The 22,566-nt window shown below is 35.8% G+C and overlaps 1 pseudogene; it reads right to left on the reverse strand.

Annotated features, from left to right (window-relative positions):
- Positions 1-491: 491 nt before the first annotated feature.
- LOC128237787 (uncharacterized) overlaps positions 492-22,566 on the reverse strand; it is a 30,959-nt pseudogene continuing 8,884 nt past the window's right edge.

The following is a 22,566-nucleotide window of genomic DNA, read 5'->3' on the forward strand; positions in this document are numbered from 1 at the left end:
AACCATTTCATTTCTAAAGGTCACTCTGACATACATGTAGACCTTGACCTGTTGACCTCAAAATTCAATGGGATCATCTTGTCAAATGCAAGGGGCTGCAGGATCAGGGGTATTTAAGCTCTTGATTTAAAACAATTTTTGTCTCTAGAATTCACAATGACTTGATCAGTTTACTTTAGACATACAATGCAGAATGCAGCACATAGCCTGGCCCAAGGCAAATAATATTAACAAATGGCCTCACTTATACTCCACAAACATAACTTTGTTCAATTGCTCTGACTTTCAACAATGATTCTGAACGATATTTAATGACAAGATGGTGAGATTTTTTTCTTATTTCAGTAAGGGTCATAACTCCGGACATAACTGAACCAGAATGATGTGGCAGTAAGTAAGCAATACTGTGTCTCTCCAGGCCCCTGTACCCATGTGTGAAACTCGATAAATCCTCAACAACAAAAAACAACAACAAATATATTTTCAAAATATTATTAAAACTAAATTTTACAAAGTGTTTTGTTTTACATATTAATAAACATTCAATCACATAAATCCTTCCAAAAAACAGAATGGAAATCACAGTAAAAATCTGAACAGCCTGAAATAAGCATGAAATTGCCAATCAATAATTAGTAATGAAATAAATAAGTTATTAAATAACAGCGAAAAAGAGAAGGATCAAATTGTAAATGAAGCATGTTTTGATGTAAAGAAAGGATCACATTTAATACTGTAAAGAATATTAAATGGTTATCATAATCACAGAAAAATGTCTTCTCAGAACAGTGAGTATTCAAGTAAAGTGTCATGTAAATTGTTATCACATACGAAATGAAATCGAATGACAGTGATGAAACCAATCTCCTACACAGTGATCCTAGGCCAGTGTTAGATCTTATTTTACGTCACCGAGTGAGCACCAAAATTAATATTTCATATCTGGCGCACCAAGGAGTTTAATACTAGCTTATGGTGTTCATGAGGTGAAATATATTGCCATCTGACATAAACAATTTTTCTTTTATCATAGGCATTAAAAGGGTATTAAATGACAACTTTTCAAAAGAGCCCGCCAAATGGTATGCAACTTGACATCATTTCGGAACTGACATCATTGAAATTGTTTACCTGCTCTGAATGCTTTGTAGTTTGATTTGGATGTGAGAAAGGGCTTAAATTCAAAACAGTGAAAAATATCAAATTGATATTTTCACTGTTTGAAACAGTGAAAAATAAATATTATTTCATTAAAAAAATCTCTATAAACCACCAGAAAGCATATTATAAGTGTTTATCATTGCAACATAACATATAATCTTAACATTACAATAGAGTGCATAAGGATAGACAAGGTAAATATAGGTAAACCATTAATTGTATAGATAAAACATGGATAATGCATTTGTCAAACTTGACAACTGTACAACAGTCTGAAGTTAAAAGCTCAGAATCCTGATTTCAAATTAATCCTGAGCTTTACCACTCCTGTAACATACAATGTAGAATTATTATATTTGTTATAAAAATCTGGTAGAAACAATGCATTATCACAGTACTTGAAATAAATGAGTACAATGTTATATAACAATATATTGGATAAGTATGTAAAAGAATATATCACGAGAAAATGTGTGAAATAGTATCCCTGGCTGAAAATTCATAGGGCAGAACTATTTCCCAGTCTCTCCCTGAATTACCCGGTCATGAAATTCCCAGTTCCTATGTTTTGAAATAACTGATGACCTCGGGCAAATGTTGTGTTGCCTTTGTTCGGTAAACAAAAAAAGTAATTATGACTATGAAATTCTGTAAATAGATAAGTGGTGAAGTATAAGTAATTGCTTTCTATTGATGAGTTTTAGCTTAACAAAGTTATATTCAGGGAAAAAGTATATGTAGATAGTAGTTATCGCTCTGAATGACAAATATTATAAATAATTAAACGGCAATAACTCTGGCAGTACTGTTCTGATTTAGGCAAAACTGATGTGTTAACAATTACACCATTAATATATACATTTCATATAAGTTTCATAACTTTCTGTCAATGTGTTACATAGTAATGATTCAATAATTGAAGGGCAACAACTCTTGTGTTGCATTAATTTCAATCTATCAGTGACATAGAAATGGTTTTGAATAAACAGCCCTAAGCTGTTTTTTATCAATAACAAGGCAATAACTGTTGTGTAAATGATCTGATACAAAAACATGCTATAAACTTTAGTTTCATTCATGACAAGGAAATGACAGTGGTCTTGACTCATTTAAGCTTTCCCTATTGATATAAAGGAAATTAGTTGAGTGTGACCGAATTGGGGCATGACCCAACAATTATTTAAAGCTTAGTTATGGGCATTATTGTCCATGTGTGTTTTGACTCTAGAAACATGTTTTCCAAATTTCATTTAAATATTTCGAACAATTCTTTAATAATAACAAAGGTTCAAGTTTGTGCGAGCGGACACAGACACCAAGGCTATGAAAATACATCAACCTTTCTCTTCAAAACACAGACAATCGAACGAACATCAACATTCAACAGCTACATGGTTGCATAATGTTCCTGTAAGTTAAAATTTCATCTAAACAAAAAACAAAAGAAATCTGACTTTTTGCAGCCTCAAGAAAACTGGTTTGGTATTCCCTAGTTTCAGAAAAACACACACTTGAAACAAATCTCTACAACCCTTTTTTTCTACATTGTTTTCGCCATAATCAGGAAAAAAAAATTCATGCAAGCTTTTTATTAGATTTTGATTAGAAACTTGCAAAAGTTCCTCATGCCATCCTTAAAAAAAATGTGTTTGCAGTCACCAAAATGATTTTACCCTTCACTGGCCTCAGGCGCTGGGGTAGGCAAAAAGCAGTTTTGTGGTAGCATGGTGTTATTTAGTTTAGTGTTAAGTCATCACTCAGCCAAATATCCTTTCAAAAAAGTAAAAAAAAATCAAGACTGTGCCACTTCAAACTAACAATTTCTTAATGATAGCCTAACACCTACAACATACATATATACACACACATCTACACATCTGTAATTTCTGCCATTCACAGCTTATGAAGCTTCACACAAATGATGCCATCTCTTTCGTCCCTCATATATACCCTCCAGCCCGCCTCCCTTTCTTCCCCACCCCCATCTGCAGCTGACAGGTACAGGGGCAGAAATGATCTTGGACCGCGCCCAAGGCAGGGTAGGGCGCCATGGAGATTACCCGCTAGGTCGTAGTAGAACAGATGTTCCCGGTAATGTTCACTAGCCTTGTCATGCTGGGTCAGTGACACAAGGATATCTACAAGTGAAAATGATACAATAAACGATAAATTCACCTTTGTGATCAGAATTATGTATTATCATTATTTTACTGGGATTGTTTTTCTTAATTTAAATTAAGCAACAGATGGTAAAAATATGAAGAAAAAACCCTATAAACTTTATATAAAATAGCAAAATACCAAATACCAAAAAAAATATCAAACATCAATTAAAAATGTGTTATATTACTTGTAATATCAATAACATTAATTTTATCATATTCACATTTGCATAGTCCTTTGTATAGATAAAAATTGACATTCATATTGAATTACATACAAGGAATTATGACATCATTGTTTATTTCAATATTGCACTCTGATTGGATAATGGCCACATCATTTAACCAATGACATACAACATTACAAAAATCAGCTATTCCTTTATCCAAACATGATATTGGTTACATGAAGAACAAATACTCAGTTGCAAAAGATACTGGAGCACCAATATTTAATTGTAACATATAATTTTTTAGAAATATAAGTAATGATGCCACACGTCTTGTGTTGACGCTGTATGAACGCAGTAGGGTAAGCAAACAAATTAACAAGGTGCCCTACTGTGTTCATACAGCATAAACAAAAGAAAAATGTAATCAATCCTTAAATAAAACTTACAGAATTTTCCGATGAAGCAGACCTCCTGTGCAAACCCTGGCAGTGTCAAACACAGCTGAACATTCACAACATGCGAGATGGGACTGGCGCCAAACGCAAGATTTTCTGGTCTCATTTCCGAAACAACTTCCAGAAACAGGAGGTTGTTTTCTACAGCGATTACCAGTTGTGTGATGCTCTTGTCTTCGGCAGTGCTTATAGACTTCTCTGATAGAATTTTCGAGTTCGCGAAGTTCCCGAGAATAACCTTCTTGTCCTCGCTCAGAGAGTAAACCATTCCACTGAAATAAGATAAGCTCAGCTTAGCAAAGATATGATAACTTTTTATTTTTAGGCGGCAAGTTAAAATCAAACAACATCGAAAGCTCTTTGTAGCAGGTGATTTGTTTGATTATTTGAGTTTCATTAGACAGACAACAGAAGAGTTGAAACAGAGTGAGATACAAGAGATCCGAGTGCGATACCCTAGCTCTTCGAAAATGACCTCTTTAAACATGGAGTACAATTTTCCTCGGTTGAACCAGTCCTGAGTACTACCCTTTTAATGCTAAGTGCTATGCAAGGAAGCTACTGGTACCATATTTAAAAGTATTTCAGTTTAACGCGGCTGGGGTTTGAACCCCCGTACATCCGCACCCGAAGAAAACACTCTTTCACTGAGCTATCGGGGCAGTTGTAACAACTGATGCATAAAATGATTACATTTAAGCTAAGCCATCCATCATAAGGATGCAAAGATGTGTTGGTGCATTTTACATATTAATATTCAGCATGAATATTTGATTATTTCTACATTGAATTAATATTGATTAACCATTATATTTTTTAACATGGATTTTTTAAATAACACCAGCAATTTTTTTTACTAATGATGGATGGATTACCTCCAACACATCTAGGTATGAATTTCGTACAATGTTATACTTTTTTTATTTGCCAAAAAGGATTTCTGAAGAAAATTATTCAGTGCAGATAAATTAACTCTGTTCAATTTATTTAAACATTACAATAATACATCCTTCATGTATATGTATCTTAAAGGGAATATCAAATAATGTTCATGAAAGCAACATTTTTTCAAGTGTTCAAATTAAGTGTTTTGATTGTTTACTATTCTCAAACACCAAACAATAATAACAAGATACTTTTTTGAACAGAAATTCATAAACTTCCAAGTCTAAACAAATTTTCAAAAGCATTACTAAAAGACTAACATAAGAGCTGTTTAACGAAGTTCTTTTTAACAATTCAGGCAAGTGCAAATTTCATTCACAGAAACAAGAAATCTAAGGTTAACAAGTTAATCTGAAATCTGAAAATATCTGCTGTACTTTGATGTTATTGCCACTGGTTATCATGATCTTGACGCCCATTTCAATACACAAGGGTAAAAAAAATTTCTCTTCAAAATTTATTAAATTTCATCTTAAAGTAGGCTTATTCGGACTTTAAAGAATAACTTTTTTATTAGTTGTTTCTTATTCCCCAACGTACCCTATATTTTTACCCCAAATCTTTTTATGGGCTATTTTAAAAGCATTATCTCACATTCCTTGGTGCAGATATAAAAAACAACATTATTTCATGTGTTACGCAAACACACTGCTGTAAAAATGACAGGTGTACCTTTTATCATTCACCACAATGTCCACAAATTCCATAACTTCAGTCACCAAGAGCCCGATACCCTGGTGTACAGCAACATACAACAGTTTTGCACTGCCCCCCGATCACACGTAGTTCTTCAATGGTTGGGTCTCCAGCTATCTTTACCATTTCGGTGATGTAGGGAGCCAGTGTCCATACAATATGCTCATCACATATGTTACATACTGAAGGACCATTTTCACTATTCTGCTCACCAGTACCAATGGCAATTCGAGCAATACTGAAAGAAATATCTTTAGTTTTGATTCAGGAATCTGCTTAACATAAATACTTATTTCATGGATGTTTATGTATGTGAATATAATAGTTATACATCTAAGACTTTGAAACAGACTAAAACAGCTTATACTCTCTTATATTCTAATACTTTGAAACAGACTGTAAAAGCTTATCTTTTAAGACTTTGAAACAGACTGTTACAGCTTATCTTCTAATACTTTGAAACAGACTGTTACAGCTTATCCTCTAAGACTTTGAAACAGACTGTTACAGCTTTCTTCTAATGCTTTGAAACAGACTGTAACAGCTTATCTTCTAAGACTTTGAAACAGACTGTTAAAGCTTATCTACTATTACTATGAAGCAGACTGTAACAGCTTTTCTTCTTATACAATGAAATGATCATATGCTAAGCAGACTGTAAGAGTATGTGGATAAATAAAGCTGTGTAGTTCAACCCTTGTTATCCTCAAAATCTCACTTGAGATCATTACAATATAAGGCAACATCAACAAAACAAAATAAAAGAATAATGACAAAAGCTACATTATAAATAAACAATAAGAGTGAAGAATGTTGTTGGGCTTGATTCATTCAACATGGGGTTGCTAGAGTGGAGTTTTAAGCATGACATTATTCACTGGGAATATCATGCTTGCACACAAGATAGACATTTCAAGTGAATAAGGCTGTACTATAAAATCCTGTCTGGCCACCGGCCCTAATTTGTCTCAGCAACCTTGAGTATGATTATTGGTCCCAGAAGCGATGCGCCACTTCTTATTCCTTTCCATACATAGTTTATGAAAACTAAATTATGACATTTCAATAAAGCACAATAATGATTCCCAAGGTCGCATATTCTAATCCACATCAGAAACACATACCAGATATTATCAGTCCCGTAACCAAGAAACATTAAAAAAATAAAATATCAGAACAGTGATTTACCCAATAAACTAAAGAGCAAAGATGGACCTATATTGTTCACCTAATTGGACAAAGGGTTCTTAAGTGATTAATCGGAAGACATACTGGACGCCCACTCATATAAAAACATGAAAGTATGTATTTACTAAAAAAGTTTCAAAGTGCCATAACTTACAATATTTAAGTTGGATTTGCATACCTTGTCACAAAACTTATCACAAAAGAGCACATTGTTACTGTGAATGAGTTCATGAAGTTTGACGTCGAAATCTTCAATGACAGTAAAACAATAAAATAATTATAAAAAGGAATAAAAAATGAGAAAAAAAAACTAACAAAAAGATGATAAACAGGTCAATTAAGGAACAAATATATGAAAATGTTGTGAAATCAGGCCAATATTTTTTTAAGAAAAGATTATCAAAGATTTCCATAAAGACATATAGTGAAAACCAGCCCCGCCCTTGGCAGCCATGTTTTTTATGAATCACATTGGGGTAAAGTTATTTGATTAATGATCGCCTAAGGAACGTGTCTGTGAAATTATTTTGAATTTCGTTTTTTGAAGAGAAGATTTTTAAAGTTTTTTCAATAATAGACTTCAGTGGTAACTAGCCCAGCCCCTGGAAATCATGTTTTTTATGAATCAACATGGTGTGAAGGAATTTGACAGAGGGTCACCTAAGTGACACTACTGTGAAATTATTTTGAAATAGGGCCAATACTTTCTGAAGAGAAGATCACCTTAAAATAGCTCACGCTGTGTACTTTGTGCTTAGGTGAGGTAAAAAAAAGATTGCTTAAATTTTGCTGTCATTTTTTTTTTTAGGTCAGACATTTTTAATTTTCAGACAATTGCAATTTGAGATGACATACATCTAATCAAAGAAAGGGAATAGTTAGCTACATACAATTCTGGAACTGATCAATTCATGAAACATTGAAAAAATCAAACCCCTTCAAAATTTTACCAAATTCAGTCATGTTAAAGTAATCTATTATAACAAGTTTAACCATGAACATATAAATCATCGCCTACCTGGTTTTTTCAATCTGAACATAGAAATCAGGTCCAAGGACAACTGGTGTGAACCTGTCACTTCCATTGTTGTCATATTTGACTTCTTGCACAAGCTCGCCAAATTTGTTAACCAACCCAATAGGGAAACTGAAAAAGATTGTGCAGAATAAGAAATAAAAAATTATCTTATTTGTACAGGTGTATTTCTAAGACCAGGTACAGTGCCCATGATTTATATTTATAAAAAGCCCCAAGTCCTAGCCAAGGGCTGTGTTCATGGCCTGTTTTTTTAAGTTGAAAATGGGGCATAACTCAACCATTAAGCCAGAGTTATGGGCCTTGCTGTACAAACCATTATACATATTGTCTCTTGCAAGTTGGGTATCAAGTTTCATTTAAACATCTTAAAGGGTTGGAGAACTATGACCGAGGTTAAAGTTCTGTTTTATGAAAAAAGCTGACATCTCTACTGATAAATAAAACTACTGTGAAATGATTAATGTTCGTGGGGCATTAATGTTCGTGGGGCATTAATGTTCGTGGGGCATTAATGTTCATGGGGCATTAATATTCGTGGTTTTCGTGGGTTGGGTGATCCACGAATTCAAGATCCCACGAAATATAGAACCTTTATTCACTTTTTCAATTGCCTTGTTATGTACATACTGTAGTATATTCTTTACAGAGGTCCCAGTATACAGCGTAAATACCGAACTCACTGTATATCTGACTATAATTGTTTTGGTAATATATTATATCTGCCTTAAACAAATCATAAACCAAATCATTTCATTGTGTTTTTTATTAAGCAAATGATGAACACGTGCTGTAGCGTGTGCTGTCCATGAACATCTCCAGGTTTACAAGATGTGCGTGTTTAGTGTCGGTCTCCATTTTTTTTCTTAAATGAAATATTTAAGATGGGTATATGCTCTAATTGGCATGTTGGACCACTTAAGCGAGTGTCATAAACCGTGTGTCGTAGAAGATTGAAATCTCATGCCCATCACGTGGAGATTTTGCAGACGATTTAGGATGATCGCAGCTTCGGAATTTTTTTCAAAAATGAAAAACCACAAATTCAAGTACCCACGAAAATGTAAATTTTCAGAAAACCATGAAATTTCATGCCAACGAATATAAATGATTTCACAGTATGACAAAAACTGATTTTTTTTTTTTTGTTAAAACAGAAAAGCTAAAAGTCACTGTAGCTAGGCAAATACTGGTTGAGAATTGTATGAATTGCTTACATGCAAGCTTTCGCTGCTATCATTCAATTTTCATTTCATATCCAAAATTATACAGTAACTTAACATGAACTTACCTTGTGTCCCAGGGGCGGTATATAAAAAAATCACTGCTGTTTGGCAATATTACTCGAAAATTGGATGTTGGAGAGTGTGAGACCCTGCATGTTTTCACATCCAGAAACCTTTCACGGGATTTGGTATCCACAAACTGAAATATATAGCATTATTATTACATGCAATTCATAAATCTAACAACTTAAAACCTCAATTTCTAAAGACGCAAATAAAAAGTATCCGTATTTCATGTTACAACACATGGTGAAATATACGACAAGAACATTTTTTTTAATTTTGAAAAGCTTTTCATGTTGGCAAATAACATCTGCGATGTTGATGGTGGATTTAACATTGAAGGATGGTTCATTAAGTGGCGCAAAGGCATTTGTCCATTCTTAGGGAACGGGACCCTGTTTCATCAATAATCTTGGAAATGAGTTCTTACCTTTGGGAGATTTTCGAAAGTGCGGTATTTCTGTTGAAAATCTAATCTTAGAATGAAGTTGCTCCTAGGTTTCATAATGAAAATGAGCCCTAAAAGTGCCTGGGCCATGTTACATCTTAAGTTAAATCCAAGCTTAAGTCGATTTCTTAAAATCTTCATAGTCAAATTAAAAGTTTAAGTGTTTATGAAATTAACATTTGTATGTTCAATAAAATCAATGAAAGTTAAATATTTCAGATATTAATAAGTTATTATGCCAAATGACCAGTGATATGATAAACAAAGAAAATTGACTTAAGTTAGGAAATGACTTAAGATGGTCTATGAATTCTAGTCCAGTGCTCTTTAAAGAGAGAATTTTTGCATCATTTTTTTTTCCGAGGAATTTAAAATTTCACAACAATTTACTTTTACTTTCAGTTTGAACTTAATTATTCTACAACAATTGAGAAGCAAATTATATTAAATTCAGCTAAGTTACTGTTGATGTAACGATGTTGCGCAATAGTGTGGTCTTGAGTTGTGGGAAAAACTGGAGTAGCCTTACTGCATGAAATGTATAAACAGTTTTGCAGGAACCCGCAGTTAAGTGACAATCGGCTACCTTGGTCCACACCCAGCTATAATAGGATCTCAACATTCCAGTATTTTTTCTTCCTTAAGCTGCACCCTCACAGATTTACCGTTTTTACAACTTTTTTATTTTTTGTTTTGGAATGAGGTAACTTTTGCAGTAATTTCTGCAAACCGGTGATTAAAGACTGCTGACAAAAGATCAGATCGCAGATTTTCAGATTTAAGGTCGAAAATTAATATTTTATTGCTTTACTAACGATTTAACAAAAATGCATTAAACATCATTTTTTTAACATAAAAATAAAAATCTGCAATCTCATCTTTTGTCAGCAGTCTTATATGACTGGTCTCCACGCATTTTCGCATAAATTGGGTTATCCCAAGACAATAAATAAAAAAATTGTCAGCGTCCAATCTGTGAGAGTGCAGCTTTAAAAAACGATAGAGCTCAAAATAAACCTACCACCAGCTGGGGTTTATTTTGTCCATTGCAGCTGACTGTAAGAACAATAACATCATCCAGGATTACTGGCTCCTGTGACAGCCACACTTGAAAGTCTATAAAATCTGATTTCCACAATCCTGACAAGTCTGCCATCTGTTTGTCCCATTTTTTCACTTTTTCCTGCTTTGCCACTTTCTTTCTTGCCTCTGTGACTTTATTAAAAGCAACATCAATGACCTTAAATATATTGAATAATTCATATTAATAAAACATTTTTCTTCTTTTAGGTAACCTGTCAAATTTCAAGAGGCAAAATTATAAAGGTTGATGCATTTTTTTTATTAATTTCAATACAGCCAAGCCCCGTTGGCTTGAAAGCGCTTTGCTTGAATTACTCGTTTCTCGAATGTGATTTAATGGATCAATTTCTTTATACTTAAGGTAAGCATTCCCGCTTGGCTTGAATTTTTTGAGGCTGGAGGTATTTTCACCGGTCCCTGAGAGTTCAAGCAAACAAGGCTTGACTATACATTATCATGTTTAACTCATAAAAATTGGGTGCGTTTTACACCATGAGTGTACTGTACATGAGTAAGGGTTCCCACTCGCTATCACTATAGTTACCATTTGCGACAAAAGGCGACAATGATTTTTTCATAATATTTTCTTAAAATGACGTGATCGGCACACTCAGCTGTCAGTCTCTTCAGTTACTCAAGCATATTGCTGTTGATATCCTATAGAATTAGGGTATGACTAGGTTAATTAATTGAGAATTTCAAGGCTTTCGCAGATTAACAATGACATGCTTTAAGATAATTGCTCGTCATAGCTAAAGTGCGAACATTGTTTCATGAGAGAAAAGATGGCGAATATGACATCTTTTTCATGTGAGTAAAAACAGTGAATTCAATTTACACAGATCAGAAAAAGTACAAATTACACCGATGTTTTCAAATAAATTTCAGAAAATATTTAAGCCATTTTCTGTTATTGAAATCTGTCCGGCATGGTCAAAATCGGTATAGAAATAGCCAGTCTTTAGAAGTCCTGTAAATAGGTAACAGCCAAATACAGGAACTGAAATGGCAAAAAATATTGCTTCACACATAACTTAGAAAAAGAGAACTTTAAGGAGTTCGACCCACAAATAAGTTTATTTCACCTCCCACTGACCTTTTTATTGGATAAGAGAAGTCACATGGTGACCCACTATTTTTCTATAGTGGGATAGTAAAGTCAATAGTCGACAAAAATGGCCGTCATTCATCCATTCTTATATCATAGTTTTAACATTTTTGCTCATGAGAGGTGGTCGATGAAATAAATCAATTATTTGGTCTGTTACTGACCTCCTACAGAAAAATGGGGGGGACATTGAAATTTAAAGGGGCAAAAATTAAAATTTCAAAGACACCCCATTTTTCAAAAGTAGGTCAGTAACAGACCAAATAACTAATAGTGGTCTTGTGCTGATAATTGACCATATATAATCAAACACTTATATCAAAGAATGTCTCCGAAGTCTGAGCAGCGGCGCTAATGTACTCATGGAAAAAAGTACATGTTCATAACAACAATTGAGGTAACAATAACACATATGTACACACTTTCCATGTTAATATCTTGTAGCGTTATTAACTAAGTTATAGGCTTGACCTTCTTTTTTGTACTGTCTCTGGTAACATTTGTACAAATTTTCATTGGCATTTCATAAATGGCATTTGAGTCATGGCCATGGTAAAGATTTTTGCATGCCGAAGATGTTAACAACTCCTAGGCTGTAACAGTTCCATCAACTGGTATGCAAGCATTAAACAGTCATTACTAAGGTCTAAAAAATACATTTGGTTCAGAATTCCTGACCCTACCTACAAAATAGCTGTCACCCTACTGTTTTTATAGTCAGTTGGTAAAAAATAATTTTAAATAATAAGTGTTTGTTTTAATGTGTATGTTGTTATAATCCTTTAAAAAGATTACTTTGACACCATTCTCCAATGGTGATAATAACGTTCTTGGGTAAAGCCTAATAATTTGTTCATTTTTTTAAAAAGCCTCCCTTCCCTACCTGTTTTGGAAAAGGATGTAACCCTAACTAAACTACTTTTCTTTTTGGCCTGAAAATAAACACAAATTTACATCCAACAGATACTTACCATCGAACAAAGTTGAACGTCTTTTTTATAAGCAAGTTCAACAAGGTCCAACTTGAGTTGTTTGTCTTCCTTTGATAATGTGGCTCCCTGGAATAGCTTGATGAGGTCCTAAACAATGTAAGATATAAGGGAGTAAGTGTAGTTACTGTACGGCAACATAAAATGGAGAGCATGGTTACAATAGGGCAACATAAAATGGAGAGCATGGTTACAATAGGGCAACATAAAATGGAGAGCATGGTTACAATAGGGCAACATAAAATGGAGAGCATGGTTACAATAGGGCAACATAAAATGGAGAGCATGGTTACAATAGGGCAACATAAAATGGAGAGCATGGTTACAATAGGGCAACATAAAATGGAGAGCATGGTTACAATAGGGCAACATAAAATGGAGAGCATGGTTACAATAGGGCAACATAAAATGGAGAGCATGGTTACAATAGGGCAACATAAAATGGAGAGCATGTTTACAATAAGGCAACATAAACGGGAGAGCATGGTTACAACATAAGGGGGCGAGTGTGGTTACAATAGGGCAACATAAGGGGGCGAGTGTGGTTACAATAGGGCAACATAAGGGGGCGAGTGTGGTTTCAATAGGGCAACATAAGGGGGCGAGTGTGGTTACAATAGGGCAACATAAGGGGGCGAGTGTGGTTACAATAGGGCAACATAAGGGGGCGAGTGTGGTTACAATAGGGCAACATAAGGGGGCGAGTGTGGTTTAATAGGGCAACATAAGGGGGTCAGTGTGGTTTCAATAGGGCAACATAAGGGGGCGAGTGTGGTTACAATAGGGCAACATAAGGGGGTGAGTGTGGTTACAATAGGGCAACATAAGGGGGCGAGTGTGGTTACAATAGGGCAACATAAGGGGGCGAGTGTGGTTACAATAGGGCAACATAAGGGGGTGAGTGTGGTTTCAATAGGGCAACATAAGGGGGTGAGTGTGGTTTCAATAGGGCAACATAAGGGGGTGAGTGTGGTTTCAATAGGGCAACATAAGGGGGCGAGTGTGGTTTCAATAGGGCAACATAAGGGGGTCAGTGTGGTTTCAATAGGGCAACATAAGGGGGCGAGTGTGGTTACAATAGGGCAACATAAGGGGGCGAGTGTGGTTACAATAGGGCAACATAAGGGGGCGAGTGTGGTTACAATAGGGCAACATAAGGGGGCGAGTGTGGTTACAATAGGGCAACATAAGGGGGCGAGTGTGGTTACAATAGGGCAACATAAGGGGGTGAGTGTGGTTACAATAGGGCAACATAAGGGGGCGAGTGTGGTTACAATAGGGCAACATAAGGGGTGAGTGTGGTTACAATAGGGCAACATAAGGGGGCGAGTGTGGTTACAATAGGGCAACGTAAGGGGATGGGTGTGGTTACAATAGGGCAACATAAGGGGGCGAGTGTGGTTACAATAGGGCAACATAAGGGGGCGAGTGTGGTTACAATAGGGCAACATAAGGGGGCGAGTGTGGTTACAATAGGGCAACATAAGGGGGCGAGTGTGGTTTCAATAGGGCAACATAAGGGGGCGAGTGTGGTTACAATAGGGCAACATAAGGGGGCGAGTGTGGTTACAATAGGGCAACATAAGGGGGCGAGTGTGGTTACAATAGGGCAACATAAGGGGGCGAGTGTGGTTACAATAGGGCAACGTAAGGGGATGGGCGTGGTTACAATAGGGCAACATAAGGGGGCGAGTGTGGTTACAATAGGGCAACATAAGGGGGCGAGTGTGGTTACAATAGGGCAACATAAGGGGGTGAGCTAGTTACACATTGTTTTAATTTAAAATGGAAAATCAACAAATTTTAATGTCCATGAAACTACGGTAGTGATTTTCTCAAAACCACGGAACTTTATGTCGACAAATATAAAGTGTGGTTACAAATTGTTTTAATTTAAAATGGAAAATCAACAAATTTAAATGTCCATGAAAGTAGCGATTTTCTAAAAACCACAAAACTTTTTGTCGACGAATATAAATGATTAATTTACAGTATTCTCTTTAGAGAAAGGTAATCAAATTCAAAACAATAGTTGATATTTGTAACGTTGTTTATCATTGGTTAAATGATATCATACTTATCCAATCAGAGCAAAAAACTGATAAACAATTTTGTATTGCAGTTCATAAGATACCGGAGTCAATTTATCTCTATACAAAAAACTGTGAATGCTAATACTCGTATATCTTACCCCTTTACATTTGTCTTTAAATATAAGCATCAGGTTCAACTTTGCCGATTTTCCACTGGAGTCTCTCCATTGGAGAAGAAATGGGCTCGGCTTCTTTGGAGCCATCTCTTCCATTTCATTATCCTTTTTCGGATTGATCAAGTGAACCGTGGTACCATCTTTTCCCATGTAGATCTGGCATGGAGTCGGCACAGGAAATGGGCATTTAACAGGAGCTACTAAAAAATACATGTGATAATCCATTTCAAGGTCAATGTTATGCTGAATGTTTTTTTGTTTTCTGGCAACAAAAACATTAAAGCTGCACTCTCACAGATTTACCGTTTTGACAACCTTTTTATTTTTTGGCTTGGAGTGAGCCAATTTTTGCATAAATATGATATCTAACAACCAGTGATATAAGACTGCTGGCAAAAAATCGCAGATCGCAGTGTTTCATATTTATGTCGAAAATTAATGTTTTATAGCTAAAAGCGTTACTAACGCTTTAAGAAAAATGCATAAAACATCAAAAAAATTTATCATAAATATGAAAACCTGCGATCTGATTTTCGTCAGCCTTCTTATATCACTGGTGTCCAGACATTTACGCAAAAATGGCTCATTCAAAGACAACAAATAAAAAGTTGTCAAAACCATCCATCTGTGAGAATGCAGATAATGTGTTACAGTACAATGTGGAACCTCGTGAACATATTAATCTCAACAGTTTTTCATCAATATACAGAATACCTTTATATGATTTGTCCTATGGAGAATATTTTGAAATTAAAGAAAGTTGTTTGATTGAAATAGTTAAGTTTTAACTTAATCATTTTAGCTTGATCATGCATACAGTTACAAGCTGGTATAATACAAAGGGAACGACTCCACTATTACTTAAGCCAGTTAAGGGCCTTGAAAATGGGAATAACTCCACTATTTCTTTAGCCAGTTAAGGGCCTTGAAAATGGGAATAACTCCACTATTTCTTTAGCCAGTTAAGGGTCTTGAAAATGGGAATAACTCCACTATTTCTTTAGCCAGTTAAGAGCCTTGAAAATGGGAATAACTCCACTATTTCTTTAGCCAGTTAAGGGCCTTGAAAATGGGATAACTCCACAATTTCTTTAGCCAGATAAGGGCCTTGGAAATGGGAATAACACCACTATTTGGTTAGCCAGTTAAGGGCCTTGAAAATGGGAATAACTCCACTATTTCTTATGTCAGTTAAGGGCCTTGAAAATGGGAATAGATCCACTATTTCGTTTAATAGCTAGATAAGGGCCTTGGAAATGGGAATAACTCCACTATTTCTTAAGTCAGTTAAGGGTCTTGAAAATGGGAATAACTCTACTATTTCTTAAGTCAGTTAAGGGCCTTGAAAAGGAGAATAACACCACTATTTCTTTAGCCAGTTAAGGGCATTGAAATGGAAATAACTCCACTATTTCTTTAGCCAGTTAAGGGTCTTGAAAATGGGAATAACTTCACTATTTCTTAAGTCAGTTAAGGGTCTTGAAAATGGGAATAACTCTACTATTTCTTAAGTCAGTTAAGGGCCTTGAAAATGGGAATAACTCCACTATTTCTTTAGCCAGTTAAGGGCATTGAAATGGAAATAACTCCACTATTTCTTTAGCCAGTTAAGGGTCTTGAAAATGGGAATAACTCCACTATTTCTTAAGTCAGTTAAGGGTCTTGAAAATGGGAATAACTCCACTATTTCTTTAGCCAGTTAAGGGTCTTGAAAATGGGAATAACTCCACTATTTCTTAAGTCAGTTAAGGGTCTTGAAAATGGGAATAACTCCACTATTTCTTAAGTCAGTTAAGGGCCTTGAAAATGGGAATAACTCCACTATTTCTTAAGTCAGTTAAGGGTCTTGAAAATGGAAATAACTTCACTATTTCTTAAGTCAATTTAGGGTCTTGGAAATTGAAATAACTCCACTATTTCTTAAGTCAGTTAAGGGCATTGAAATGGAAATAACTCTACTATTTCTTAAGTCAGTTAAGGGTTTTGAAACGGAAATAACTCCACTATTTCTTAAGTCAGTTAAGGGTCTTGAAACGGAAATAACTCCACTATTTCTTAAGTCAGTTAAGGGCCATGAAACGGAAATAACTCCACTATTTCTTAAGTCAGTTAAGGGCCATGAAACGGAAATAACTCCACTATTTCTTAAGTCAGTTAAGGGCCATGAAACGGAAATAACTCCACTATTTCTTAAGTCAGTTAAGGGCCATGAAACGGAAATAACTCCACTATTTCTTAAGTCAGTTAAGGGCCATGAAACGGAAATAACTCCACTATTTCTTAAGTCAGTTAAGGGCCATGAAACGGAAATAACTCCACTATTTCTTAAGTCAGTTAAGGGCCTCACTAGTTAAAGACTAAATGAAAAATATTTGCCCAAAGCTGCTGACGCCATCATTGCCGATGACAACACGACCAAGGCTACGAAGATACCCAGACTTTGTAAATTGGACAAGCTTATAAAATTGCTCATTCTGAAATTACCTCTGTACACTTCTTATGCACTCAATAAAAATGACTTGGTGTACAACAACTCACCTGAGTCATGCTCGCTATGATGAAATGCAGACTGCCAGGCACTTGTGTGTCCACTACCAGGGCTCAATACATGAGCACTGAAATAGCATTCCATTATACATAAATTCAAAATATCCAAGATAATATTGGTATATAATATATTTTATATGTTATATATGGAGAAACTTGAGATTAAGAAAAAAATCATGTTTTAAATGAAGGTAAATAAAGTGTAGAAATACTTCCCTTTTAAACAGAATCTTAATCAAAATTCTAAAATATTACAATCATGAAAATACTTATCATAATGAATAACCAAAAAGTAAGTATAGTAACTTCAGCTTTAGCCACTTAAGGGATTCTATAGACTTTTTTTTTTTCCTACTTTAAAACATCAATCTTTTAAATTCAATCATAGCTGCCCTATGTCTCATTGTGTGCCATGGGTGATTTGACTATGAAAACCTTGTTATCATGAATAATTAATGAGGCAGTTTAATTCATTCAGAAAGTAAACAATGCAGAAATATGCACAGACACTCATTCTAATGTTTTCCCATTGACAAAGTATTGTAGCAAAAGTTCTGTTTGAACTTAGTAAGTGATTTTTTGTGTGCAATATACTGCCTTCTAAAGGCTGTTTCCCCTTGTGAAAAAATGTCCATTTTTCCCAAAAAGTTATAATTTTTTCCCAATTTGATAAATGCAGATTACCATATGTTGATGAATAGAAAGCAATGAATTTCTTGAAAAATAAACAAAATCTTGACAACACTTACTCTTTAAAGCATAATGTATGCATAAGAAGGTGAAAACATGTATATTTGCCGTTATATTTGCTATTTTGTTCTTATTTTGTATTTTTCCCAATCTGGACTTTTTTTTCCCAATTTGCAAGGCACTGGCGGTATATATATTTCAGAAAAAAAATCACTGTCGGTTTGCCAGCTCACTACAAATTATAAACAGTCAATGAAACCACTCACCTACAAAGACAACTTACATACAGGGTTATTGAAGAGTACATGTATTTAATTGTAACATGTGATTTCATTGGAAGAAATGTTGTCTCCCCTGCCTCATGCATATGCATATAAACAAGATTTTGTCTGTTAATTTTCCCACAGTATGAATGAAGTATAATGGAAGAAAATACAGTGGTTGCCGACGATGAGATATGATAAGTTGATTTTTAAGGGCAAATACATAATATAGTATATATCTTTCCATAAGATCATACCCAGTGTAGGGATCAAAGTTGAGGTCCCTCATTGGGGGTAGGGCTTGCTGAAGGTCCCCACATATGAGCCCCCGCTCGTTGATCCTCAAGTTTAGTGCCTTGCTGCACAGCTGGGCTTCCTGGGGACTGAGACTGGAGTCAAGGTCATGTATAATTTAATTTACAATCATGCTAAGATGGACAAGCAATTACACAACATATACCTGAGAAGCGTGCTATCATTATCACAAACAAAATTTATTTTATTTAATATAAATCTCTTATAATATCTCTTCAATCTTCAATAATTGATGCCAGAGATTTGGGCCTTGCTGTTTTTGTGCATATCATTTCTTGCAACATGTGTAGCAAGCTTGAAAAATGAACCGCATCTTGCGATTTTGAGCCTTTTGACATAATTATTACAAATAAAACAATCATACATAAAAAAGGGAAAATTTATTATTTTTTCTATGTATAAATTTCATCCGAAAATGTATATAAATTTCCTCTGAAATTATATCTTTTAAAGGACTGTCATTGGTGCATAATTTTTCAACAATTTTTGTCTATAAGTCAACTCATGTTTGCATAGCAACCAAGGAAATCATCCCAATTCATTTCGACTGCATTTATAGTATGCGTTTAAAATGACCCAATGGATTAAAATATAACAATGAATCATCAATTGTTTTCCTTTTTTTATGTTACATAAAAAATTAAGCCAAGAAAACACCTTAAATTATAAGCTAGTTGTAGTTTTGATTTGTTTATGCTGCACATCAATTCAATATTAGACTTTCATAATGATGTCATGGACGTTACGTCAAATTTAATATTAAAAAATGTGCAAAAAATGGACTCCCTTGTAAACACGTTTCTAACGCAATGTTAGTAAAATCATCATGAGATTTTCAGTATTACTTCCTGAAATGTCTTTTAATTCAAAAACCCTATGAAATGACAAAAGCAAACATATGTGCAAAGGCCCAAAATCATGAGATGTCGCTCGAATGATAACATTATGAACTTGTTTCTTTTATACCCGGTAAATCCAATATAATTGCATTAAAGTAAGTAACGCTAATATGAATACATACCTATCATCTTGTAGTCTGCAGTGTTGGAGCTGCACTCTCCATATGACCTTGAGTGGAGGTATAGACTGTTGCTTCATCTCTAATAGTGGTTGCCATGGAGACCACTTCCTTTTGCCAAGCAGGGCCAATACACCGGCACCAGGCACAATCATTGAGCTGGAACACATAGGTATAGGTATAGGCAACTAATTAGTTTGAGCACTTGTTAATAAAAATAAGAAATGAAACCCAAGAAGTAACAGGAGATGTTTGTCAAACATTATGCCCCCCCTGAGCGCCATGTTGTCAGGATTATATGGACAATTGAATGAAATATGCATGGACCGAAATGACAGCTGATTTGTCGCTGACATTGTATGCCGTTGAGGCAGTTTTAAGATTATGACCATTCAAAGTTTGAGGATTGAGTGTGTTATGACCATGACCTTTGACTCTATGACCTCAAAATCCATAGTAGTCATCAGCTGGTCACCAAAAATCTAAATATTAAGTTTGAGGGCCATGGGTGCAGGCATTGACAAGTTATCACACAGACAAGCATTTTTCATTCAAGGTCACTGTAACCTTGACCTTTGACCCCTTAAATCATAAGGGGTCATCTACAGGTCAGACACAACTCCAAGTCAAGTTTGAGGGCCATGGGTGCAGGCATTGTCCAATTATCACTTGAAACATTTTCGCATTCAAGGTCACTGTGAACCTGACCTTTGACCCAATGACTCCTGAAATCAATAAGGGTCATCTCCTGGTCAGGCCCAACTTTCATGTCAAGTTTAATGATCATAGATTTAGGCATTGTTGAGATATCACTGGGAGAAGATTTGTTAACTTTTTTTTGCGTTAAAGGTTACTGTGACCTTGACCTTGGTCTGATGACCCCCAAAGTCAAGAGGGGTCATCTACTGGTCAGGCCCAACCTTCATGTCAAGTTTGATTACCATACGTCCAGGAATTGTCTAGTTTGCTTTCAAGATCACTGTGACCTTGACCTTTGACCCCTTAAATCAATAGGGGTCATCTACTGGTCAGGCCCAACCTCCAAGTCAAGTTTGAGGGCCATGGGCGCAGGCATTGTTGAGTTATCACTCGGGCAACCTTTTATCGTTCAAAGTCACTGTTACCTTGACCTTTGGCCCAATGACCCCTAAAATCAATAGGGGCCATCTACTGGTCAGGCCCAACCTCCAAGTCAAGTTTGAGGGCCATAGGTGCAGGCATTGTCAAGTAATCACACGGACAACCTTTTACCATTCAAGGTCACTGTGACCTTGACCTTTGGCCCGATGACCCCCAAAAACAATAGGGGTCATTTACTGGTCAGGCCCAACCTGAAAGTCAAGTTTGAGGGCCATGGGTGCAGGCATTGTTGAGTTATCACATGGACAACCTTTTACCATTCAAGGTCACTGTGACCTTGACCTTTGGCCCGATGACCCCCAAAAACAATAGGGGTCATCTACTGGTCAGGCCCAACCTCCAACTCAATTATGAGGGCCATGGGTGCAGGCATTGTTGAGTTATCACTCGGACAACCTTTTACCATTCAAGGTCACTGTGACCTTGATCTTTGACCCTATGAGCCCCAAAAACAATAGGGGTCAGCTACTGGTCAGGCCCAACCTCCAAGTCAAGAACGAGGGCCAAGGGTGCAGGCATTGTCGAGTTATCACTTGGACATCCTTTTACCATTCCAGGTCACTGTGACCTTGACCTTTGGCCTGATGACCCCCAAAAACAATAGGGGTCATCTACTGGTCAGGCCAAACTTCCATATCAAGTTTGATGACCATAGGTCTAGGCATTGTTGAGTTATCACTCGGACAAGCTTTAGAATCATTTTACCATTAAAGGTCACTGTGACCTTGACCTTTGACCCGATGAGCCCTAAAATCAATAGGGGTCATCTACTGGTCAGGCCCAACCTTCATGTCAAGTTTGATGACCATACGTCCAGGAATTGTTGAGTTATCACTCGGACAAGCTTTTGTCTACCGACGGACCGACCGACCGACCGACCGACCGACCGACCAACCGACCGACCGACATACCGACATGCCTGTGCAAAGCAATATACCCCTCTTCTTCGAAGGGCGGCATAATTAATGAGAGAAATTAGATATATAAAATGGAAATATTCGGTTTACCATTGTGTGGAAATATTCTGTTACCATGCGTGGAAATATACTGTTAAGTGTTAACCATTGTGTGGAAATATTCTGTTCACCATTGCATGGAAATATTCTGTTCACTACTGCATGGAAATATTCTGTTAACAATTGCATGGAAACATTCTGTAAACCATTGTGTGGAAATTCTGTTCACCATTGCATAGAAAAATTTGCTTTACAATTTGGTGGAAATAGTCTGTTTACCATTACGTGAAATCTTTTGTTTACCATTGTGTGGATATAATATTATAAAGGGAATGTATTTCAAAAGGTCACAGTCAAGATCATCCAATGACAACATAAATGTTTGTTATCAAAACTGTACAAATGGTACACAGGGTCCAAATTCCATTGCTGTAGCTTCAAAAATAAGAAAGCAGGTCAAAAGTTGGCCAGCTTTATTCTCAGGGTCATAATTTGAACAAACTTGGTAGAGGGCCATTATATGATGGAACATAACAAATATAATAGGTCTAGGCTATGTGGTTTGAGAAAATGGGTGGCGCCAAATTTGAACATAGGGCCATAATTCGAACAAATTTGGTTGAGGAAAAGTAGACAAAGTAACACACCAAATATCTTAGCTCTGGGCCTCATGGTTTTTGTCAAGAAGATAACCC

This window comes from Mya arenaria, chromosome 6, assembly GCF_026914265.1.
Source record: "Mya arenaria isolate MELC-2E11 chromosome 6, ASM2691426v1".
Lineage (NCBI taxonomy): Eukaryota > Metazoa > Mollusca > Bivalvia > Myida > Myidae > Mya > Mya arenaria.